The sequence below is a fragment of the Phyllobates terribilis genome, unplaced genomic scaffold (assembly GCF_046119375.1).
Source record: "Phyllobates terribilis strain yellow unplaced genomic scaffold, ASM4611937v1 Scaffold_1__5_contigs__length_1240528914, whole genome shotgun sequence".
NCBI classification, from domain to species: domain Eukaryota; kingdom Metazoa; phylum Chordata; class Amphibia; order Anura; family Dendrobatidae; genus Phyllobates; species Phyllobates terribilis.
In genome coordinates this window covers 872671689-872686878 of record NW_027362761.1, presented here as the reverse complement: position 1 = coordinate 872686878, position 15190 = coordinate 872671689, and positions in this window count along the sequence as shown.

Below are 15190 nucleotides of genomic sequence, written 5' to 3'. Positions count from 1 at the left end.
TGGAGGTCAGAGTGGTATAACAAGACGCTTTTAATGCCCCTTACAAGAGACGTGGAGGTCAGAGTGGTATAACAAGACGCTTTTAATGCCCCTTACAAGAGACGTGTAGGTCAGAGTGGTATAACAAGACACTTTTATTGCCCGTTACAAGAGACGTGGAGGTCAGAGTGGTATAACAAGACGCTTTTAATGCCCGTCAGAAGAGACGTGGAGGTCAGAGTGGTATAACAAGACGCTTTTAATGTCCCTTACAAGAGACGTGGAGGTCAGAGTGGTATAACAAGACGCTTTTAATGCCCCGTCAGAAGAGACGTGGAGGTCAGAGTGGTATAACCAGATGCTTTTAATGCCCCTTAAAAGAGACGTGGAGGTCAGAGTGGTATAGCAAGATGCTTTTAATGCCCCTTACAAGACATGTGGAGGTCAGAGTGGTATAACAAGACACTTTTAATGCCCCTTACAAGAGACGTGGAGCTCAGAGTGGTATAACAAGATGCTACCAATGCCCCTTACAAGAGACGTGGAGGTAAGAGTGGTATAGCAAGACGCTTTTAATGCCCCTTACAAGAGACGTGGAGGTCAGAGTGGTATATCAAGTCGATTTTAATGCCCCTTACAAGAGACGTGGAGGTCAGAGTGGTATAACGAGACGCTTTTAATGCCCCTTACAAGAGATGTGGAGGTCAGAGTGGTATAACAAGACGCTTTCAATGCCCCGTCAGAAGAGAAGTGGAGGTCAGAGTGGTATAACAAGACACTTTTAATGCCCCTTACAAGAGACGTGGAGGTCAGAGTGGTATAACAAGACGATTTCATGCCCCTTACAAGAGACGTGGAGGTCAGAGTGGTATAACAAGACGCTTTTAATGCCCCTTACAAGAGATGTGGAGGTCAGAGTGGTATAACAAGATGCTTTTAATGCCAGTCAGAAGAGACGTGGAGGTCAGAGTGGTATAACAAGACGCTTTTAATGCCCCTTACAAGAGATGTGGAGGTCAGAGTGGTATAACAAGTCGCTTTTAATGCCTGTCAGAAGAGACATGGAGGTCAGAGTGGTATAACAAGACGCTTTTAATGCCGCTTACAAGAGGCGTGGAGGTCAGAGTGGTATAACTAGATGCTTTTAATGCCCCTTACAAGAGATGTGGAGGTCAGAGTGGTATAACAAGACGCTTTTAATGCCCGTCAGAAGAGACGTGGAGGTCAGAGTGGTATAACAAGACGCTTTTAATGCCCCTTACAAGAGATGTGGAGGTCAGAGTGGTATAACAAGAAGCTTTTAATGCCCGTCAGAAGAGAAGTGGAGGTCAGAGTGGTATAACAAGACGCTTTGAATGCCCTTTACAAGAGACGTGGAGGTCAGAGTGGTATAACAAGATGCTTTTAATGCCCCTTACAAGAGATGTGGAGGTCAGAGTGCTATAACAAGACGCTTTTAATGCCCGTCAGAAGAGACGTGGAGGTCAGAGTGGTATAACAAGATGCTTTTAAAGCCCCTTACAAGAGATGTGGAGGTCAGAGTGGTATAACAAGACGCTTTTAATGCCGTCAGAAGAGACGTGGAGGTCAGAGTGGTATAACAAGATGCTTTTAATGCCCCTTACAAGAGACGTGGAGGTCAGAGTGGTATAACAAGGTGCTTTTAATGCCCCTTACAAGAGATGGTGAGGTCAGAGTGGTATAGCAAGACGCTTTTAATGCCCGTCAGAAGAGACGTAGAGGTCAGAGTGGTATAACAAGACTCTTTTAATGTCCCTTACAAGAGACGTGGAGGTCAGAGTGGTATAACAAGACAATTTTAATGCCCGTCAGAAGAGACGTGGAGGTCAGAGTGTTATAACAAGATGCTTTTAATGCCCCTTACAAGAGACGTGGAGGTCAGAGTCGTATAACAAGATGCTTTTAATGCCCCTTACAAGAGACGTGGAGGTCAGAGTGGTATAACAAGACGCTTTTAATGCCCCTTACAAGAGACGTGGAGATCAGAGTGGTATAACAAGACGCTTTTAATGCCCCTTACAAGAGATGTGGAGGTCAGAGTGGTATAACAAGACGCTTTTATTGACCGTTACAAGAGACGTGGAGGTCAGAGTGATATAACAAGACGCTTTTAATGCCCGTCAGAAGAGACGTGGAGGTCAGAGTGGTATAACAAGACGCTTTTAATGTCCCTTACAAGAGACTTGGAGGTCAGAGTGGTATAACAAGACACTTTTAATGCCCATCAGAAGAGACGTGGAGGTCAGAGTGGTATAACAAGATGCTTTTAATGCCCCTTACAAGAGACGTGGAGGTCAGAGTGGTAAAACAAGATGCTTTTAATGCCCCTTACAAGACATGTGGAGGTCAAAGTGGTATAACAAGACGCTTTAAATGCCCCTTACAAGAGGCGTGGAGCTCAGAGTGGTATGACAAGATGCTTTTAAGGCCCCTTACAAGAGACGTGGAGGTCAGAGTGGTATAACAAGACGCTTTTAATGCCCCTTACAAGAGACGTGGAGGTCAGAGTGGTATAACAAGTCGCTTTTAATGCCCCTTAAAAGAGACATGGAGGTCAGAGTGGTATAACGAGACGCTTTTAATGCCCCTTACAAGAGATGTGGAGGTCAAAGTGGTATAACAATACGCTTTTAATGCCCCGTCAGAAGAGAAGTGGAGGTCAAAGTGGTATAACAAGATGCTTTTAATGCCTCTTACAAGAGACGTGGAGGTCAGAATGGTATAACAAGACACTTTTAATGCCCCTTACAAGAGACGTGGAGGTCAGAGTGGTATAACAAGACGATTTCATGCCCCTTACAAGAGACGTGGAGGTCAGAGTGGTATAACAAGACGCTTTTAATGCCCCTTACAAGAGATGTGGAGGTCAGAGTGGTATAATAAGATGCTTTTAATGCCAGTCAGAAGAGACGTGGAGGTCAGAGTGGTATAACAAGACGCTTTTAATGCCCCTTACAAGAGATGTGGAGGTCAGAGTGGTATAACAAGACACTTTTAATGCCCCTTACAAGAGACGTGGAGCTCAGAGTGGTATAACAAGATGCTACCAATGCCCCTTACAAGAGACGTGGAGGTCAGAGTGGTATAGCAAGACGCTTTTAATGCCCCTTACAAGAGACGTGGAGGTCAGAGTGGTATAACAAGATGCTTTTAATGCCCCTTACAAGAGACGTGGAGGTCAGAGTGGTAAAACAAGATGCTTTTAATGCCCCTTACAAGACATGTGGAGGTCAAAGTGGTATAACAAGACGCTTTAAATGCCCCTTACAAGAGACGTGGAGCTCAGAGTGGTATGACAAGATGCTTTTAAGGCCCCTTACAAGAGACGTGGAGGTCAGAGTGGTATAACAAGACGCTTTTAATGCCCCTTACAAGAGACGTGGAGGTCAGAGTGGTATAACAAGTCGCTTTTAATGCCCCTTAAAAGAGACATGGAGGTCAGAGTGGTATAACGAGACGCTTTTAATGCCCCTTACAAGAGATGTGGAGGTCAAAGTGGTATAACAATACGCTTTTAATGCCCCGTCAGAAGAGAAGTGGAGGTCAGAGTGGTATAACAAGATGCTTTTAATGCCTCTTACAAGAGACGTGGAGGTCAGAGTGGTATAACAAGACACTTTTAATGCCCCTTACAAGAGACGTGGAGGTCAGAGTGGTATAACAAGACGATTTCATGCCCCTTACAAGAGACGTGGAGGTCAGAGTGGTATAACAAGACGCTTTTAATGCCCCTTACAAGAGATGTGGAGGTCAGAGTGGTATAATAAGATGCTTTTAATGCCAGTCAGAAGAGACGTGGAGGTCAGAGTGGTATAACAAGACGCTTTTAATGCCCCTTACAAGAGATGTGGAGGTCAGAGTGGTATAACAAGACACTTTTAATGCCCCTTACAAGAGACGTGGAGCTCAGAGTGGTATAACAAGATGCTACCAATGCCCCTTACAAGAGACGTGGAGGTCAGAGTGGTATAGCAAGACGCTTTTAATGCCCCTTACAAGAGACGTGGAGGTCAGAGTGGTATATCAAGTCGATTTTAATGCCCCTTACAAGAGACGTGGAGGTCAGAGTGGTATAACGAGACGCTTTTAATGCCCCTTACAAGAGATGTGGAGGTCAGAGTGGTATAACAAGACGCTTTCAATGCCCCGTCAGAAGAGAAGTGGAGGTCATAGTGGTATAACAAGACACTTTTAATGCCCCTTACAAGAGACGTGGAGGTCAGAGTGGTATAACAAGACGATTTCATGCCCCTTACAAGAGACGTGGAGGTCAGAGTGGTATAACAAGACGCTTTTAATGCCCCTTACAAGAGATGTGGAGGTCAGAGTGGTATAACAAGATGCTTTTAATGCCAGTCAGAAGAGACGTGGAGGTCAGAGTGGTATAACAAGACGCTTTTAATGCCCCTTACAAGAGATGTGGAGGTCAGAGTGGTATAACAAGTCGCTTTTAATGCCTGTCAGAAGAGACATGGAGGTCAGAGTGGTATAACAAGACGCTTTTAATGCCGCTTACAAGAGGCGTGGAGGTCAGAGTGGTATAACTAGATGCTTTTAATGCCCCTTACAAGAGATGTGGAGGTCAGAGTGGTATAACAAGACGCTTTTAATGCCCGTCAGAAGAGACGTGGAGGTCAGAGTGGTATAACAAGACGCTTTTAATGCCCCTTACAAGAGATGTGGAGGTCAGAGTGGTATAACAAGAAGCTTTTAATGCCCGTCAGAAGAGAAGTGGAGGTCAGAGTGGTATAACAAGACGCTTTGAATGCCCTTTACAAAAGACGTGGAGGTCAGAGTGGTATAACAAGATGCTTTTAATGCCCCTTACAAGAGACGTGGAGGTTAGAGTGGTATAACAAGATGCTTTTAATGCCCCTTACAAGAGATGTGGAGGTCAGAGTGCTATAACAAGACGCTTTTAATGCCCGTCAGAAGAGACGTGGAGGTCAGAGTGGTATAACAAGACGCTTTTAAAGCCCCTTACAAGAGATGTGGAGGTCAGAGTGGTATAACAAGATGCTTTTAATGCCGTCAGAAGAGACGTGGAGGTCAGAGTGGTATAACAAGATGCTTTTAATGCCCCTTACAAGAGATGGTGAGGTCAGAGTAGTATAGCAAGACGCTTTTAATGCCCGTCAGAAGAGACGTAGAGGTCAGAGTGGTATAACAAGACTCTTTTAATGTCCCTTACAAGAGACGTGGAGGTCAGAGTGGTATAACAAGACAATTTTAATGCCCGTCAGAAGAGACGTGGAGGTCAGAGTGTTATAACAAGATGCTTTTAATGCCCCTTACAAGAGACGTGGAGGTCAGAGTCGTATAACAAGATGCTTTTAATGCCCCTTACAAGAGACGTGGAGGTCAGAGTGGTATAACAAGACGCTTTTAATGCCCCTTACAAGAGACGTGGAGGTCAGAGTGGTATAACAAGACGCTTTTAATGCACCTTACAAGAGATGTGGAGGTCAGAGTGGTATAACAAGACGCTTTTATTGACCGTTACAAGAGACGTGGAGATCAGAGTGATATAACAAGACGCTTTTAATGTCCCTTACAAGAGACTTGGAGGTCAGAGTGGTATAACAAGACACTTTTAATGCCCATCAGAAGAGACGTGGAGGTCAGAGTGGTATAACAAGATGCTTTTAATGCCCCTTACAAGAGACGTGGAGGTCAGAGTGGTAAAACAAGATGCTTTTAATGCCCCTTACAAGACATGTGGAGGTCAAAGTGGTATAACAAGACGCTTTAAATGCCCCTTACAAGAGACGTGGAGCTCAGAGTGGTATGACAAGATGCTTTTAAGGCCCCTTACAAGAGACGTGGAGGTCAGAGTGGTATAACAAGACGCTTTTAATGCCCCTTACAAGAGACGTGGAGGTCAGAGTGGTATAACAAGATGCTTTTAATGCCCCTTACAAGAGACGTGGAGGTTAAAGTGGTATAACAAGATGCTTTTAATGCCCCTTACAAGAGACGTGGAGGTCAGAGTGGTATAACAAGACTCTTTTAAAGCCCCCTACAAGAGATGTGGAGGTCAGAGTGGTATAACAAGATGCTTTTAATGCCCGTCAAAAGAGACGTGGAGGTCAGAGTGGTATAACAAGACGCCTTTAATGCCCCTTACAAGAGACGTGGAGGTCAGAGTTGTATAACAAGACGCTTTTAATGCCCGTCAGAAGAGACGTGGAGGTCAGAGTCTTATAACAAGATGATTTTAATGCCCCTTATAAGAGACGTGGAGGTCAGAGTGGTATAACAAGACGCTTTTAATGCCCCTTACAAGAGACGTGGATGTCAGAGTGGTATAACAAGACGCTTTTAATGCCCCTTACAAGAGACGTGGAGGTCAGAGTTGTATAACAAGACGCTTTTAATGCCCATCAGAAGAGACATGGAGGTCAGAGTGGTATAACAAGACTCTTTTAATGTCCCTTACAAGAGACGTGGAGGTCAGAGTTGTATAACAAGACGCTTTTAATGCCCGTCAGAAGAGACGTGGAGGTCAGAGTCTTATAACAAGATGATTTTAATGCCCCTTACAAGAGACGTGGAGGTCAGAGTGGTATAACAAGACGCTTTTAATGCCCCTTACAAGAGACGTGGATGTCAGAGTGGTATAACAAGACGCTTTTAATGCCCCTTACAAGAGACGTGGAGGTCAGAGTGGTATAACAAGACGCTTTTATTGCCCGTTACAAGAGACGTGGAGGTCAGAGTGGTATAACAAGACTCTTTTAATGCCCGTCAGAAGAGACGTGGAGGTCAGAGTGGTATAACAAGACTCTTTTAATGTCCCTTACAAGAGACGTGGAGGTCAGAGTGGTATAACAAGACGCTTTTAATGCCCGGCAGAAGAGACGTGAAGGTCAGAGTGGTATAACCAGATGCTTTTAATGCCCCTTACAAGAGACGTGGAGGTCAGAGTGGTATAACAAGATGCTTTTAATGCCCCTTACAAGACATTTGGAGGTCAGAGTGGTATAACAAGACGCTTTTAATGCCCCTTACAAGAGACGTGGAGCTCAGAGTGGTATAACAAGATGCTCCTAATGCCCCTTACAAGAGAAGTGGAGGTCAGAGTGGTATAACAAGACGCTTTTAATGCCCCTTACAAGAGACGTGGAGGTCAGAGTGGTATATCAAGTCGCTTTTAATGCCCCTTACAAGAGACGTGGAGGTGAGAGTAGTATAACGAGACGCTTTTAATGCCCCTTACAAGAGATGTGGAGGTCAGAGAGGTATAACAAGACGCTTTTAATGACCTGTCAGAAGAGAAGTGGAGGTCAGAGTGGTATAATAAGACACTTTTAATGCCCCTTACAAGAGACGTGGAGGTCAGAGTGGTATAACAAGACGATTGCATGCCCCTTACAAGAGACGTGGAGGTCAGAGTGGTATAACAAGACGCTTTTAATGCCTTTTACAAGAGATGTGGAGGTCAGAGTGGTATAACAAGACGCTTTTAAGGCCCGTCAGAAGAGAAGTTTAGGTCAGAGTGGTATAACAAGACGCTTTAAATGCCCCTCACAAGAGACGTGGAGGTCAGATTGGTATAACTAGATGCTTTTAATGCCCGTCAGAAGAGACGTGGAGGTCAGAGTGGTATAACAAGACGCTTTAAATGCCCCTTACAAGAGATGTGGAGGTCAGAGTGGTATAACAAGACGCTTTTAATGCCCGTCAGAAGAGACGTGGAGGTCAGACTGGTATAACAAGACGCTTTGAATGCCCTTTACAAGAGACGTGGAGGTCAGAGTGGTATAACAAGATGCTTTTAATGCCCCTTACAAGAGACGTGGAGGTTAAAGTGGTATAACAAGATGCTTTTAATGCCCCTTACAAGAGACGTGGAGGTCAGAGTGGTATAACAAGACTCTTTTAAAGCCCCTTACAAGAGATGTGGAGGTCAGAGTGGTATAACAAGATGCTTTTAATGCCCGTCAAAAGAGACGTGGAGGTCAGAGTGGTATAACAAGACGCCTTTAATGCCCCTTACAAGAGACGTGGAGGTCAGAGTGGTATAACAAGACGCTTTTAATGCCCGTCAGAAGAAACGTGGAGGTAAGAGTGTTATAACAAGATGCTTTTAATGCCCCTTACAAGAGACGTGGAGGTCAGAGTGGTATAACAAGACGCTTTAAATACCCCTCACAAGAGACGTGGAGGTCAGATTGGTATAACTAGATGCTTTTAATGCCCGTCAGAAGAGACGTGGAGGTCAGAGTGGTATAACAAGACGCTTTAAATGCCCCTTACAAGAGACGTGGAGGTCAGAGTGGTATAACAAGACGCTTTTAATGCCCGTCAGAAGAAACGTGGAGGTAAGAGTGTTATAACAAGATGCTTTTAATGCCCCTTACAAGATACGTGGAGGTCAGAGTGGTATAACAAGGTGCTTTTAATGCCCCTTACAAGAGATGTGGAGGTCACAGTGGTATAACAAGACGATTTTAATGCCCGTCAGAAGAGACGTGGAGGTCAGAGTGGTATAACAAGACTCTTTTCATGTCCCTTACAAGAGACGTGGAGGTCAGAGTGGTATAACAAGACGCTTTTAATGCCCGTCAGAAGAGACGTGGAGGTCAGAGTGTTATAACAAGATGCTTTTAATGCCCCTTACAAGAGACGTGGAGGTCAGAGTGGTATAACAAGACGCTTTTAATGCCCCTTACAAGAGACGTGGAGGTCAGAGTGGTATAACAAGACGCTTTTAATGCCCCTTACAAGAGACGTGTAGGTCAGAGTGGTATAACAAGACACTTTTATTGCCCGTTACAAGAGACGTGGAGGTCAGAGTGGTATAACAAGACGCTTTTAATGCCCGTCAGAAGAGACGTGGAGGTCAGAGTGGTATAACAAGACGCTTTTAATGTCCCTTACAAGAGACGTGGAGGTCAGAGTGGTATAACAAGACGCTTTTAATGCCCCGTCAGAAGAGACGTGGAGGTCAGAGTGGTATAACCAGATGCTTTTAATGCCCCTTAAAAGAGACGTGGAGGTCAGAGTGGTATAGCAAGATGCTTTTAATGCCCCTTACAAGACATGTGGAGGTCAGAGTGGTATAACAAGACACTTTTAATGCCCCTTACAAGAGACGTGGAGCTCAGAGTGGTATAACAAGATGCTACCAATGCCCCTTACAAGAGACGTGGAGGTAAGAGTGGTATAGCAAGACGCTTTTAATGCCCCTTACAAGAGACGTGGAGGTCAGAGTGGTATATCAAGTCGATTTTAATGCCCCTTACAAGAGACGTGGAGGTCAGAGTGGTATAACGAGACGCTTTTAATGCCCCTTACAAGAGATGTGGAGGTCAGAGTGGTATAACAAGACGCTTTCAATGCCCCGTCAGAAGAGAAGTGGAGGTCAGAGTGGTATAACAAGACACTTTTAATGCCCCTTACAAGAGACGTGGAGGTCAGAGTGGTATAACAAGACGATTTCATGCCCCTTACAAGAGACGTGGAGGTCAGAGTGGTATAACAAGACGCTTTTAATGCCCCTTACAAGAGATGTGGAGGTCAGAGTGGTATAACAAGATGCTTTTAATGCCAGTCAGAAGAGACGTGGAGGTCAGAGTGGTATAACAAGACGCTTTTAATGCCCCTTACAAGAGATGTGGAGGTCAGAGTGGTATAACAAGTCGCTTTTAATGCCTGTCAGAAGAGACATGGAGGTCAGAGTGGTATAACAAGACGCTTTTAATGCCGCTTACAAGAGGCGTGGAGGTCAGAGTGGTATAACTAGATGCTTTTAATGCCCCTTACAAGAGATGTGGAGGTCAGAGTGGTATAACAAGACGCTTTTAATGCCCGTCAGAAGAGACGTGGAGGTCAGAGTGGTATAACAAGACGCTTTTAATGCCCCTTACAAGAGATGTGGAGGTCAGAGTGGTATAACAAGAAGCTTTTAATGCCCGTCAGAAGAGAAGTGGAGGTCAGAGTGGTATAACAAGACGCTTTGAATGCCCTTTACAAGAGACGTGGAGGTCAGAGTGGTATAACAAGATGCTTTTAATGCCCCTTACAAGAGATGTGGAGGTCAGAGTGCTATAACAAGACGCTTTTAATGCCCGTCAGAAGAGACGTGGAGGTCAGAGTGGTATAACAAGATGCTTTTAAAGCCCCTTACAAGAGATGTGGAGGTCAGAGTGGTATAACAAGACGCTTTTAATGCCGTCAGAAGAGACGTGGAGGTCAGAGTGGTATAACAAGATGCTTTTAATGCCCCTTACAAGAGACGTGGAGGTCAGAGTGGTATAACAAGGTGCTTTTAATGCCCCTTACAAGAGATGGTGAGGTCAGAGTGGTATAGCAAGACGCTTTTAATGCCCGTCAGAAGAGACGTAGAGGTCAGAGTGGTATAACAAGACTCTTTTAATGTCCCTTACAAGAGACGTGGAGGTCAGAGTGGTATAACAAGACAATTTTAATGCCCGTCAGAAGAGACGTGGAGGTCAGAGTGTTATAACAAGATGCTTTTAATGCCCCTTACAAGAGACGTGGAGGTCAGAGTCGTATAACAAGATGCTTTTAATGCCCCTTACAAGAGACGTGGAGGTCAGAGTGGTATAACAAGACGCTTTTAATGCCCCTTACAAGAGACGTGGAGATCAGAGTGGTATAACAAGACGCTTTTAATGCCCCTTACAAGAGATGTGGAGGTCAGAGTGGTATAACAAGACGCTTTTATTGACCGTTACAAGAGACGTGGAGGTCAGAGTGATATAACAAGACGCTTTTAATGCCCGTCAGAAGAGACGTGGAGGTCAGAGTGGTATAACAAGACGCTTTTAATGTCCCTTACAAGAGACTTGGAGGTCAGAGTGGTATAACAAGACACTTTTAATGCCCATCAGAAGAGACGTGGAGGTCAGAGTGGTATAACAAGATGCTTTTAATGCCCCTTACAAGAGACGTGGAGGTCAGAGTGGTAAAACAAGATGCTTTTAATGCCCCTTACAAGACATGTGGAGGTCAAAGTGGTATAACAAGACGCTTTAAATGCCCCTTACAAGAGGCGTGGAGCTCAGAGTGGTATGACAAGATGCTTTTAAGGCCCCTTACAAGAGACGTGGAGGTCAGAGTGGTATAACAAGACGCTTTTAATGCCCCTTACAAGAGACGTGGAGGTCAGAGTGGTATAACAAGTCGCTTTTAATGCCCCTTAAAAGAGACATGGAGGTCAGAGTGGTATAACGAGACGCTTTTAATGCCCCTTACAAGAGATGTGGAGGTCAAAGTGGTATAACAATACGCTTTTAATGCCCCGTCAGAAGAGAAGTGGAGGTCAAAGTGGTATAACAAGATGCTTTTAATGCCTCTTACAAGAGACGTGGAGGTCAGAATGGTATAACAAGACACTTTTAATGCCCCTTACAAGAGACGTGGAGGTCAGAGTGGTATAACAAGACGATTTCATGCCCCTTACAAGAGACGTGGAGGTCAGAGTGGTATAACAAGACGCTTTTAATGCCCCTTACAAGAGATGTGGAGGTCAGAGTGGTATAATAAGATGCTTTTAATGCCAGTCAGAAGAGACGTGGAGGTCAGAGTGGTATAACAAGACGCTTTTAATGCCCCTTACAAGAGATGTGGAGGTCAGAGTGGTATAACAAGACACTTTTAATGCCCCTTACAAGAGACGTGGAGCTCAGAGTGGTATAACAAGATGCTACCAATGCCCCTTACAAGAGACGTGGAGGTCAGAGTGGTATAGCAAGACGCTTTTAATGCCCCTTACAAGAGACGTGGAGGTCAGAGTGGTATAACAAGATGCTTTTAATGCCCCTTACAAGAGACGTGGAGGTCAGAGTGGTAAAACAAGATGCTTTTAATGCCCCTTACAAGACATGTGGAGGTCAAAGTGGTATAACAAGACGCTTTAAATGCCCCTTACAAGAGACGTGGAGCTCAGAGTGGTATGACAAGATGCTTTTAAGGCCCCTTACAAGAGACGTGGAGGTCAGAGTGGTATAACAAGACGCTTTTAATGCCCCTTACAAGAGACGTGGAGGTCAGAGTGGTATAACAAGTCGCTTTTAATGCCCCTTAAAAGAGACATGGAGGTCAGAGTGGTATAACGAGACGCTTTTAATGCCCCTTACAAGAGATGTGGAGGTCAAAGTGGTATAACAATACGCTTTTAATGCCCCGTCAGAAGAGAAGTGGAGGTCAGAGTGGTATAACAAGATGCTTTTAATGCCTCTTACAAGAGACGTGGAGGTCAGAGTGGTATAACAAGACACTTTTAATGCCCCTTACAAGAGACGTGGAGGTCAGAGTGGTATAACAAGACGATTTCATGCCCCTTACAAGAGACGTGGAGGTCAGAGTGGTATAACAAGACGCTTTTAATGCCCCTTACAAGAGATGTGGAGGTCAGAGTGGTATAATAAGATGCTTTTAATGCCAGTCAGAAGAGACGTGGAGGTCAGAGTGGTATAACAAGACGCTTTTAATGCCCCTTACAAGAGATGTGGAGGTCAGAGTGGTATAACAAGACACTTTTAATGCCCCTTACAAGAGACGTGGAGCTCAGAGTGGTATAACAAGATGCTACCAATGCCCCTTACAAGAGACGTGGAGGTCAGAGTGGTATAGCAAGACGCTTTTAATGCCCCTTACAAGAGACGTGGAGGTCAGAGTGGTATATCAAGTCGATTTTAATGCCCCTTACAAGAGACGTGGAGGTCAGAGTGGTATAACGAGACGCTTTTAATGCCCCTTACAAGAGATGTGGAGGTCAGAGTGGTATAACAAGACGCTTTCAATGCCCCGTCAGAAGAGAAGTGGAGGTCATAGTGGTATAACAAGACACTTTTAATGCCCCTTACAAGAGACGTGGAGGTCAGAGTGGTATAACAAGACGATTTCATGCCCCTTACAAGAGACGTGGAGGTCAGAGTGGTATAACAAGACGCTTTTAATGCCCCTTACAAGAGATGTGGAGGTCAGAGTGGTATAACAAGATGCTTTTAATGCCAGTCAGAAGAGACGTGGAGGTCAGAGTGGTATAACAAGACGCTTTTAATGCCCCTTACAAGAGATGTGGAGGTCAGAGTGGTATAACAAGTCGCTTTTAATGCCTGTCAGAAGAGACATGGAGGTCAGAGTGGTATAACAAGACGCTTTTAATGCCGCTTACAAGAGGCGTGGAGGTCAGAGTGGTATAACTAGATGCTTTTAATGCCCCTTACAAGAGATGTGGAGGTCAGAGTGGTATAACAAGACGCTTTTAATGCCCGTCAGAAGAGACGTGGAGGTCAGAGTGGTATAACAAGACGCTTTTAATGCCCCTTACAAGAGATGTGGAGGTCAGAGTGGTATAACAAGAAGCTTTTAATGCCCGTCAGAAGAGAAGTGGAGGTCAGAGTGGTATAACAAGACGCTTTGAATGCCCTTTACAAAAGACGTGGAGGTCAGAGTGGTATAACAAGATGCTTTTAATGCCCCTTACAAGAGACGTGGAGGTTAGAGTGGTATAACAAGATGCTTTTAATGCCCCTTACAAGAGATGTGGAGGTCAGAGTGCTATAACAAGACGCTTTTAATGCCCGTCAGAAGAGACGTGGAGGTCAGAGTGGTATAACAAGACGCTTTTAAAGCCCCTTACAAGAGATGTGGAGGTCAGAGTGGTATAACAAGATGCTTTTAATGCCGTCAGAAGAGACGTGGAGGTCAGAGTGGTATAACAAGATGCTTTTAATGCCCCTTACAAGAGATGGTGAGGTCAGAGTAGTATAGCAAGACGCTTTTAATGCCCGTCAGAAGAGACGTAGAGGTCAGAGTGGTATAACAAGACTCTTTTAATGTCCCTTACAAGAGACGTGGAGGTCAGAGTGGTATAACAAGACAATTTTAATGCCCGTCAGAAGAGACGTGGAGGTCAGAGTGTTATAACAAGATGCTTTTAATGCCCCTTACAAGAGACGTGGAGGTCAGAGTCGTATAACAAGATGCTTTTAATGCCCCTTACAAGAGACGTGGAGGTCAGAGTGGTATAACAAGACGCTTTTAATGCCCCTTACAAGAGACGTGGAGGTCAGAGTGGTATAACAAGACGCTTTTAATGCACCTTACAAGAGATGTGGAGGTCAGAGTGGTATAACAAGACGCTTTTATTGACCGTTACAAGAGACGTGGAGATCAGAGTGATATAACAAGACGCTTTTAATGTCCCTTACAAGAGACTTGGAGGTCAGAGTGGTATAACAAGACACTTTTAATGCCCATCAGAAGAGACGTGGAGGTCAGAGTGGTATAACAAGATGCTTTTAATGCCCCTTACAAGAGACGTGGAGGTCAGAGTGGTAAAACAAGATGCTTTTAATGCCCCTTACAAGACATGTGGAGGTCAAAGTGGTATAACAAGACGCTTTAAATGCCCCTTACAAGAGACGTGGAGCTCAGAGTGGTATGACAAGATGCTTTTAAGGCCCCTTACAAGAGACGTGGAGGTCAGAGTGGTATAACAAGACGCTTTTAATGCCCCTTACAAGAGACGTGGAGGTCAGAGTGGTATAACAAGTCGCTTTTAATGCCCCTTAAAAGAGACATGGAGGTCAGAGTGGTATAACGAGACGCTTTTAATGCCCCTTACAAGAGATGTGGAGGTCAAAGTGGTATAACAATACGCTTTTAATGCCCCGTCAGAAGAGAAGTGGAGGTCAGAGTGGTATAACAAGATGCTTTTAATGCCTCTTACAAGAGACGTGGAGGTCAGAGTGGTATAACAAGACACTTTTAATGCCCCTTACAAGAGACGTGGAGGTCAGAGTGCTATAACAAGACGATTTCATGCCCCTTACAAGAGACGTGGAGGTCAGAGTGGTATAACAAGACGCTTTTAATGCCCCTTACAAGAGATGTGGAGGTCAGAGTGGTATAATAAGATGCTTTTAATGCCAGTCAGAAGAGACGTGGAGGTCAGAGTGGTATAACAAGACGCTTTTAATGCCCCTTACAAGAGATGTGGAGGTCAGAGTGGTATAACAAGACACTTTAATGCCCCTTACAAGAGATGTGGAGGTCAGAGTGGTATAACAAGATGCTTTTAATGCCAGTCAGAAGAGACGTGGAGGCCAGAGTGGTATAACACGACGCTTTTAATGCCCCTTACAAGAGATGTGGAGGTCAGAGTGGTATAACAAGACGCTTTTAATGCCGGTCAGAAGAGACGTGTATGGCA